Raw genomic sequence first — 9,785 nt, 5'->3', positions numbered from 1 at the left:
GCAGGAGCTTTAAATCTCTATCATGATCAGTGTAGGGTAAAACGGTGATATTTGCTTTCATCTTGTTCACAATAGCCAAGAAACGCTGAAACAAAGCATCGGCAGACTCACCAGGCAAATGAACAAAGTTCTCATACTCACGCCTATAAGTCTCAAAGAGTCTAGCCTTCACCTGAATATTTCCCTCATGGAAACTTTGAAGTCGAGACCAAATCTCATGAGCAAGAGAGAGATCTTCGACTCGATCGAACTCAGCACGACTCAGACTCGCAAACAGAATATCAACCGCCTTGCTGTTGGCGTGATACTTATCCCTTTCATCCTGAGTCACACGAGTAGCAGGAATCACATAAGTCACATCTTGAGTGATTTTCCAAACCCCTGCTCCCCTACTATTTAGATGGGCTCTCATGCGAGTTTTCCAATACCGATAATCAGAGCCATCAAAGTAGGGTGCAACGGTCGAGGAAGAACGCTCAGAGGTCGCCATAATAGGTTTCGAAACCGATTAAGGTATGGAGAAACCTTAATCGGCTCTGATACCAATTGAAGGACCGAAAGAGCGACCAGAGGGGGGGGGATGGGAGCCTATAAAAATTCTCAACGAAATCAAGACTTATGTCCCAAATGCAACCCCACACCACACCGCGCGTTCTATCGTCAAGATGACAAAAGTCAACTCATGACAAGCTCACCCTAGGAACGATAAGAGAATGCTCAAATCACAGCGGAAACATAGCATGAATCGATTCCATTACTAACCACTTACTAAACTAATCATGCAAGAAGAAATAGTTAATTTAAAGATCTAAGCATGATTAGCAAGAGTCAAAACTAATCAAGTAGTTAAATAGGAATTAACTACCAAGGTGCATGAATTAATAAAAGACCAAAGGAATGAGCTCACTGTAGCTGATCTGCTCCTTGCGTGGGCTTCCTAAACCTGGTGACCTGCCTGACGCACGAACCTGAGACTCCCCTGTGTTGGCCCACGTGCTTGTGCTGGGCCGCAAGCGAGCGTGCGCTCTGGGCTGCTTGGCACGCGCGAGCTAGGCCAAGCCTGCTGCTCAGCTTTGCACGCTGGGCCGCCTGGCACATGTGAACTGGGCCAGCTTTGCTCAAGCCTGCACGCTGCTGCTGGTTCGGCCTGCGTTGCACACGAGCGTGCTGCTCCTGCTGCTGCGAATCGCTTTGCTCGACGACTGCACAAGGAAGAACAGAAAGAACCGAAGAACACAACAAGAACGCCGGCCACACTTCAATCCAAAATTCCTTTCTCGATACTCCATGATTCGACACGAAACTTGAGACAAGGATGCAATACCCCAAGGTCAAATAGATCCATGAGACAACTCTCAAAAAATTCAAGTATTCATCACTAATCTTGGGGAAACCGAAACCCTAACTCAAGAACACGATTTGGGAAAAACTTAAAATCAAGCCGAATTCGTGAGGGATTTGGAGGAGGATCATATCAAAGATGCTCTCCAAGGTCCTAGCAACATTTCCCTTCAACCTATCTCACGAGATTCGGGCTCAAACATGATGAATGAAAATTCCCCAAAAATAGCTCCGAAAATAGGGAAAAAGAAAAATGCTCGGGAATCAAAGATTTAGCACGATTTGAGACAACAAACAAAGCTAAATCACGAGAACATCTTCTATACAAGATGAGGTCTAGCCTCCACCCTTCATCCACCCACTAAAGATGAAGAAATCAAGAGAAAAGAGTAATCACTCTCTAATCTCCCTCTCTCCTCTCACTTTAAGCACATGCCTCTAAGCTAAAAGATAATGAGTTGCTAAGCCAAGGGGTTCTGAAATAACCAGCCCCACATCCCTATTTATAGTCCAGGACGAAAGACTATACTACCCCTACAGCTACAACTAAGATAACTACCCACGCAGGGGCATTTTGGTCCAAGTTTTTATCCGCGCACCGGACGGACACGCCGCCTTCACGAATTTGCTTCGCCTCGACACAAGCTTCGCGATGATGCCACGTGCCCTCCTTCTCGAAGCTCCGGCCGCACCGGACTCGCCCCCGGTTTTGAGGCACAAATCGGGAAACCTGCCTGCGCGGTGGTTTTGAGGCCCAAACCACCCAAACCGTCCATCTTCGCTTGGCCGCTACGCGACCTCCTTGATGTCGACGCGTGTCCGGCCTCCGCCAAGCCTCCTGCTCGACTCGACCGATGCCGTCTCCATCTCGTCATGTTCTCCCGCCGTTCCGTGCACCATGTGGACCGCCCGTGACTCCGCCCGGACTCCTCGGGTCCATCGGTCCAAGCCTACTCGCGTTCATCCTTCACCGCCCTTGGTCCATCGGCATGAACCTTTCGCTTGACCTTCACCGCACGCCGTCGACTGTCACGTCGCATCCTACACCTGCACATCACGAGCCAAGAGCAACATCAATCCAACACAACGTTGTCTATCACTCATCATTCAAGGGTGACCACCATTAGTCCTCATTAGAGACGTTTTATTGTTTTATCATGTTAATTTTGTGCTACTACCCTGGTATGATGTAGCTCGCAGATGAATGTGGCAAACGTACATCTACAGTCTAAAGAAAAAAAATGAAACACAACAAAAGTATCATATTTATAAGAATCGAGGAGCTATTCTGACCCATTGTTTGATTTGGTACTTATCACACGATTTTTGAAAATTTGCAAACCTGTGACTTTCTCCAAGTGCTCAGTAGCAATCAATGCAAATCGGTAGCTTAAGATGCACAAAGAGGACCAGTTGGTGCAACCCTGAGTTTTACATAATGAAGTTGTCACTAATATGGGGCATGAGAGTCAATCATTAAATCTTTTGCTGATTATCAGGCACGATATGGTTCTTCAGTGCACCTTTATGAACCTATGATTTGATGTCCTTTATGCGTCTATTCCTTGATGCCTAGCAGCCAGCCAATTGCGCTAGCCTGCCACAGTGCCGCCTCTTGAATCTTGATCAAAACCATATGGAAAAATGTTTCCAAGTTCTTGGACCAAAATGACATGTTTGTTCATTTCATTGACTAAACCTCACATGAAGTAAGTCCAAGCAGTGGCGAAGCCGCGTTCAGCCAATGTGGTGCACTCGCAACATGCTAGGGAAAAATTATTAGTCGTAAGTACCTTTATTTTGACCACCTAAAATAACAATAATTTACAATGCTGCTTCAGGGTTATACATGTGTGCATAACCATCAACTTCCTTCTAGATTTGGCCCATGAGTAGATTGTAATCTGATATTGATGGATATGTTTAATTGATTTGGATGTAAACTATATCACTATCCGTTTCATCAATTTATGATTTGATTCATTGCTGATGTGTATATTTACCTGATGAATCGTCTGAGTTGGACTTCTGTTGCTGACTTGCTGTTCACGGAGCTGCTAGACAACACTAAACTAGCTGACTTTGTCTTTTGGAAGTTTTCCTTATTAGTTTGACATAAATGATGGCATTTGTATGACTAACTCATCTGCAGCACAAGGTCTGGTTGTTAATGTTTTTCCTGCCATCATATTTTCTGCAGAGTTAATGGACTATTTGATTGGAAATGGGCAACAGATGAATGCTTTATATTTGGCACCTATTTTTAACTTGGTGGAGAAATATCCTCCGCTTTCTCTTCTGAAGGGATATGTCGAAAAGGCAAAACAGACTGTTATGGAAATATCTCAAAAGAATATGACACGCCAGTCCCTGTTATGTTCTACCTCAGAAATCGACTTTAGGGGCAGAATATTTTTCTAATTTAAATGACAGAGTGGTTGTACCACACAATTGCATAAGGGAAATTAAGGAAATTTAGTGCCTTCTTATGATTGAGCTATTGGAACTGCCCATTGAAATTTTTGAATTTTGAAACATATTATATTCTTATGGAGGCAAATATGTGTTCATCTCAAGCTGCTTCGTGTCTGCTATATTATTAGTTTAATGGTTTTTCATCGAACTGTGTGCAGAGAGCAGTTATAATAAAGGAGCTTGATAATCTAAGAATGGCACATGTTCTAGCTAACCAGCAGATCACTGATTCTGGCCTACGCACCGGTATCATGGCAGAAATCAATGTTTTGCTATGTGAATTTGAAAAAATGAACCGGAGTTTAGCAGATGCCTCTACTGCATTAACGTCAGATCCGCAGCAGCAGCAAATGGAGAGCAAGAAAGAGCAGACGCAGGCGCATCACAAGGGACAAGAAAACCAGCAGCAAGGGCAACAGAGTAAGCCAGGAGATAAGCTGGAGAAGAAACAAAACAAGCCGCACACAGGAGCAGCAACAGAAGAAACAAAACAAGCCGCAACGGAAACAAGAAGATAAGCCGGAAGAGAAGCAACAGCAGAACAAGCATAAACGTTCGAAACGGTCGAGGCGACGTACTCCCAAGGTACCTGCACAGGCTTCTCCCAACGTGCCACTGAGATGCCACGCTGGCCGTCCACCATACGCCGCAATGCATGGAGTCCATCACGGTTACCCCGCCCAGACAGGTTGGCCTGGAGTTCATTGCTCACCGCAGCCGCCCGCGCCACAACTTGGAGCACCTGGGTACGTAGGACCTTTGAACCCCTCCTACCAGCATCCACAGTTCTATACTCAGTAGCAGCAGCTGAGTGAAACCCAGGTTAGGCCGTAGGGGCTCGGTTCAGAGAAGTAGACGGGTGTTTTGGTTGGTTTCTTTGCTACTGGAGTTGTATTTCTTCTAACCTCCCTGTATGTATTCGTCTGTGGGTCACTGAAGTGTTCTGAGAACTGGGATACTCAACAGCTCTTGTTGTTCAGAGCAGTAAAACTACCTGGGAAAAAGAAAAAATCGTGTTACAGTGAACTCTAAGCTGAGATTGGAGGCCCATTTGGGGGATCAAAGGCCCGATAGCGGCTGCAGTCGCTAGTTGCTGAAACAAGAATACCGAGGTCATTCACAAGTTGGTTACAGAATATTAAAAAGAAAGGGAAAAAATGAAGAAAACAGATGGGGAAACGGTGGGCGAGGCCGAGCCAGATCCAACTCCGGCAAGGCCCAAGCGCAGCCGTGTTCACCGCTATTGCGCTAGCGTGGCGAGGCGGCGGCGAGCACCGCTGAATTTCACCACTTGGGAGTCCTGGAACCTTATGCTGTAAATTTCGCCCTCTGCCGCCGCCGCCGCGGGTCCCGACCCAGCCATGGGGACGGTGGCGCCGGCGATAGTGCCGACGGAGGACCTGGAGGCGGCCATCGCCGAGCTCCCCGCCAAGAAGGAAGTGCTGCGCGAGGCCTTCGATTGCCTCGCCGCCTGCTCGCCCTACCCCCTCCCCTTCACATGGGAGCAACTCGACGCCCACGTCTCCTCCGTCCACTCCTCCATCTCGAGTCGGTTTCGACAGCTCCGGGTCCTCGAGGCCGCCCGCCCTGCCCACACTGGTAAGAACCAGGAAGGGGCTAAAGAGGAGGAGGAGGAAGAAGAAGAGGAGGAGGAGGAGGAGGAGGTGGATGTGGAGGAAGAAGTGGAGGAGGTTGAAGAGGAAGAAGAGGAGGAGGTGGAGGAAGAAGTGGAGGTAGTGGTGGAGGAGGAGGAAGAAGAAGAAGAGGAAGGGGGGGAGGAAGAGGAGGAGGAGGTGGAGGAAGAAGAGGAAGAGGTGGAGGAGGCTGACAAAGAGATGCAGGATGCCAATGGCAACATGGGCAATCAGGCAAAGGACGATAACAAGGGCAGCATGGATGAGGAGCAGGATGCCAGTGAGGAGGCGGTGGCTACCAAGGTATCTGCAGGGCAGGACAACGAGGCTGAAGGAGAGATGCAGGAGGTCCATGATGATGCGCAGGAGGATGAAGAAGAGGAGCAGGATACCGATGAGAAGATGGTTGTAAATATGACTAAGAAACAGCTTAGAAAGCTTCCTCCATGTGGGAGGAAGGATCTTGCAGCGGCATGCGAGAGTGGACGTGGGGGTGCTGGCCCAGTTCGTGATCTCTGTCAGTGTCGTCCTCGAGAATAAGTTTCTGGACGCAATGTTCCATGCCCCAGATCCAGCGGCACTTGTTCTCCAAGTGGTCAAGCTATTCCTATCCAGCAAGAAGTTCAAGTGCGCCAAGGTCTGGTTGAAATGTGTCAGGCTGATTTGTTGGCTATCTATGGCGTCTGTCAAACCTTCTGCAGACACAACAGAGGAGGCCCAGATGGTGGCAAAGGATTGGAAGGAAATGATCAATGGGAAGGATTCTTGTGGGGAACTTGACCTGCAGGCTGCTTGGGGCCTTCTCCAATTCCTCATATCTTATAATATTGTATCGGAATTTAGTAGTCATGAGATCATCTGTATCTTTGCTATGGTCCATCATAAAAACAATAAGAAAAACACTGTCAAGCTTTGCGAGGATCTTGGGCTCACAGATAGGATCACAGGTATGGATTTATCTTTCTTCATTCTTAGTTATAGTATGTTTGATGTTTTGTCTTTCTGCAATTCTACACAAGCTCATATCACATATTCGCGCTATATTGATATTGTGATATTATCAATTCTCATCTCCATATGCATAAGTTTAACACTGCTTTTCTGGCTACATTGAACAACCAAAAAGACATGGAAATGAACAATGTATTCATTTTCCATGTTTGATGTGCTACATGTTACAATTTACAGGATTGTCATTTTTATAGACTTGTCAATAATGCCTGGCAAGCTAGGTTGAGTGAAAGTGCTGCTACAATTTTTTTGCCTTATGTTCATATTACAGCACCATAGCAGCTTGGCTAGTAATGACCACATTCCTGCAAAAGCATGGGAAATACTTCTTGCAAGCAGGTTGTTTGTTCATAATAGATATAATGAAATGTTGTGTGACAAAAACCAATTGTGAAGGCTGTAATCATGCCATCCAGAGTTTTCTTATGGTTCAAGCAAGTTAGTTTTTAATCTTGTACTACATAGGCACATGGTAGAATGTTGCAGATGTACATCTAAAAACTAAGCTCAAATCCTATGGCAGCAGTTAATGTAAATCTGTAGCAAAGCTATGAAAGTTGCAGAAAGAGGAGCATTTGATGCTACCGGCATCTCTAGTATTCTACAACTCTTAAATGTTTATTGCACCTGGTGCTATTTATCACTGCTTTGCATAATCAGTTTGCATGTATTCCTGAGTAATGCCTGCTTGGTCATGCAGTGTTTGATCTGTGTCTGTGATCCTCTGATACTTTGTAACTATTCATAACAAAAATTTAGCAGTTATTAAACTACTTACTAGTGTAAAGCTTTCTAGCCTCCACTTTTTTTTTAAAAAAAAAAGAGTCTCCACACATTTTTTGTTTCAACTTTGTAGACACAGCACCTTTATCTCAGCATTGATAGCCACATCTCAAAGCATCACCAGGTGGTAGGTCTCAAACATTCTGATCCTTCTGTCCTGAATTTCAGATCAAACACTGAAGAAAGTTGCCTATCTTCTTTTTGAATTCTTAAATTCTATTTGACACTCATTGTGCTTCTTGTTGAGTTGTTGGACATATACGAAGATGTGCCTGGCCACTAATGGGGTGTTTTGATGAATCCCAATGGATTCACCATGTTTAATAGTCAATATAAGTATAAAAGATCAGTCCAGAATATATACAATAGCATCCAATGATTATTTTAATGATATATGAAAATATACTTGTCACTAATCTGGAGCCTGCTAGACTTCTGAAAAAAGAGTGTTTCATGAAAGCACTTGCAACAACTATGTTCACCGTGTGGTTCTTTGGTGTTGTGCCTTAATGAGGCTGTTCCCTGGAGGAGTGTTTACATGCTTCCCTTTGCTGCCAGCCTGTGATTTGTAAATACAATGTGTGAAAAAAGCCTGAATTCTCTGAACAAAAACTATTTCATTTAATCGATTGAATCTCACATGATATCTGCCCAAATGGTATAATTTATATGAATATGCTTTGGTGAATTTGAGGTAGAAACTATAGCTTGCTTAGGAACTGTATCAGTATGCTGCTCTAATGCATTTTGTATGCTTACTGCTGAACCATCATTTGGACTTTTTTATGTGCTGCTAGACAATATTAAATTATTAATTTTACTAGCCTCTATATTGTATGCATTTCCTTATTATTTTAGCAGGGCTGTAGACATTTATCTCCATGTCTCTGCCTCATTTGCAGTGCAAGTGGTGGCCTGCTTATTAACGTTTTCTTCCTGCCTTCATCTTTTCTGTAGATTTAATTGACTATATGATTGGAAATGGGCAACATATCGAAGCTTTTCGTATGGTACAAGCTTTTAGTTTGGAGGACACGTATCCTCTACATTCTCTTCTGGAGGGATTGATCAAAAAGGTCATCCAGACTTCTTTGGTATGCACTACCCCTTATACGACTCTAAAAACAAAAGTATTTCCGTGATTACCTTTAGTTTGGTGGGGTAGTAATTTTCTAATTTTTACATAGCAATGTAGTTTTACCTGACTAAAGAATTTTGGAACAAGTTCTGTTGTAGATATAAATGTATATTGATCCAACAAATCTGATTGCTTGTCAACTATATTAATTTATTTTCTTCTTTTTTTTCTCCCTCTGTTTATAATGACAAGGAAGCAGGGAAGACTTGTGCATGTATAAATACCACACTCACATTGCACATGAGTGTGCCACATATCACACCGGAGGGAGTCCTTTTATCACCGCTGTTTTTAATAGTCATTCACGCCAGTCGAGTTTTATTTTTATGATGTGGCCTCTGGATTTGAATCGTAGTGGGTGGACTCTCACTCTCAAAACTCCACCACCTCACCAAGAGGTGGGTCTTCTACTTTGCTGTTTGTTAGTTTGATGGTTTTGCATCTACCTATGTGCAGGACTTGGCTACGCCAAAAGAAGTTAAAAAAACTCTGTGGGTTGCACTTCATCTAGCTGAGAAGGAACTCGTTGATTCTAGCGAGCAGTTCTATCCTGGCAGATATTAAATATATGTTAGGTCAACATGCAAAGAAGTGCAAGCAGAGCAATAAGAAGTGCAAGAAAGAAGAGCAGGAGCGCTTCGAGGGGCCACAGACAAGCAGGCGCTGGAACTGAATCAAAACAAGTTAATTCAAGGGAAGCAACTTCAGTTGCATCAACAAGAAAATAAGGCGCAAGTGACACAGCAGCAGCAGCAGCAGCATATCAAACGTCCAAGGCAGGCTACTCTTAAACTACCAACACCTGCCCTTCCTCTGGTTCCAAAAGTACCTCAGATCCAAAACTTTGTTTGTCCACTGTATGCTGCTATGCCTAGAGTTCAGGTTTACCCGACCCAGCCCGGTTGGCCTGGAGCTCAAGGAAGGCCATCGGCACCGCAACTCAGAGCACCCCCTCAACCTCCGTTCTGTCCCAGATAGCATAGACGTTCAGCATTGGATTGCCTAGTAACACAATGAAACAGCCGTCTTTTGGCTGTGATCTGCCATTTGGGGATCCGGCTTGTGTAGAGCGTCTCGGAAGGTTTGCCCCGTGGAGTTGGAGCCCTTTGCGCTCTGCTGCACGCCGGAGGGAGTCCTTTTGTTGACCATGTTGCATTCTGGATAGGGGTTTCGGGTTTTCGTAGTTGGTTTAACATCTTTTGCTAGAAACTGTGTCGAACTTGGTAATTTTTGTACCCAAAAGCAATGAAATTCGGGCAGGGTCCTTCCCTGGGAAAAAAAAAACAATGATACAGCCTGGTATTGTTTTGTTTTGCCAGTGTTTTCTTTCTTCGGTTGTTATAGAGAATCCCGTACTGAGAAGGCAATTTTATTCGCAACATATGCATTCAATTTTGGAGCAG

The 9,785-nt window shown here is 44.6% G+C and overlaps 1 pseudogene; it reads left to right on the top strand.

Annotated features, from left to right (window-relative positions):
• The first annotated feature begins 4,945 nt into the window (after nt 1-4,945).
• On the top strand, nt 4,946-9,708 carry LOC140221206 (uncharacterized; annotated as a pseudogene).
• Nucleotides 9,709-9,785: the final 77 nt, after the last annotated feature.

This window comes from Setaria viridis, chromosome 9 (assembly GCF_005286985.2).
Source record: "Setaria viridis chromosome 9, Setaria_viridis_v4.0, whole genome shotgun sequence".
NCBI classification, from domain to species: domain Eukaryota; kingdom Viridiplantae; phylum Streptophyta; class Magnoliopsida; order Poales; family Poaceae; genus Setaria; species Setaria viridis.
This window is presented reverse-complemented; position numbering and strand designations above follow the sequence as displayed.